Here is a 767-nt window from a genome sequence, read left to right as displayed (position 1 = left end):
TTATTTAACTTTCTTTTTGTTTTAATCTTGTTGAGAGACAATACACATCTGGCGCGAAAACCTATGAAAAGTTCATTCAGTCCCCAGATCCTCAACCAGCCATCATGCATTAATTTTCAGCCCATTGTGCAGAGCAATTGCAATTTATCTCCACAGCTACTCAATATTGGTCCACACTATAAAGGCACACCTTCAGAGAACCCATATTGGCATATTAAAAAATTCTTTGATCTCTACAGGACTCAGAATGTTCAGGGTTTAACTCTAGAAGAAATCAGGTTAATCCTCTTTCCTTTTTCTTTAAAAGATAATGCTAAGATATGGTACAATTCTTTGGTCGCAGGTTCTATTCGTACTTGAGATGAGATGCCCGCAAAGTTCTTAAAGAAGTTTTTTCTAGCCCAAAAGACAAGGCAATTTTGGAAGGGAAATTTTGACTTTCCAACAAAAAGACGAAAACCTTTTCTTCGAGGCATGGGAGCACTTTAATGAACTATTTCTCAGATGCCCTCATTACAATTTATCTTATGACGATCATGTATTGCCATTCTATGAGGGTTTAAATGATCCTAACAAGAGTCTTGTAGATTTAGCTTGTGGTGGGATGTTGATGGAGAAAAGTGGTGAGGAAGCTATAGAACTCTTTGAGACCTTAAGTGAGAGCTCCCAACAATTCCCATCTAAAGGGAGACAATGACTCAAAGGAAAAGGCATACATGAAGAGAGCACCAATTGTGGAATTCAGGCTCAAATGGCTGCCATGGAGA

The 767-nt window shown here is 38.3% G+C and overlaps 1 non-coding gene across 1 annotated transcript; it reads right to left on the bottom strand.

Moving 5' to 3' along the window:
* Window positions 1-415: 415 nt before the first annotated feature.
* On the bottom strand, window positions 416-522 carry LOC132180144 (small nucleolar RNA R71). The gene has a single exon (XR_009440038.1). It is a non-coding gene; the product is annotated as a small nucleolar RNA R71 (small nucleolar RNA).
* Window positions 523-767: the final 245 nt, after the last annotated feature.

This window comes from Corylus avellana, chromosome ca4 (assembly GCF_901000735.1).
Source record: "Corylus avellana chromosome ca4, CavTom2PMs-1.0".
NCBI classification, from domain to species: domain Eukaryota; kingdom Viridiplantae; phylum Streptophyta; class Magnoliopsida; order Fagales; family Betulaceae; genus Corylus; species Corylus avellana.
Note: the sequence above shows the minus strand (reverse complement) of the source record. Positions and strands in the feature narration are given on the sequence as shown.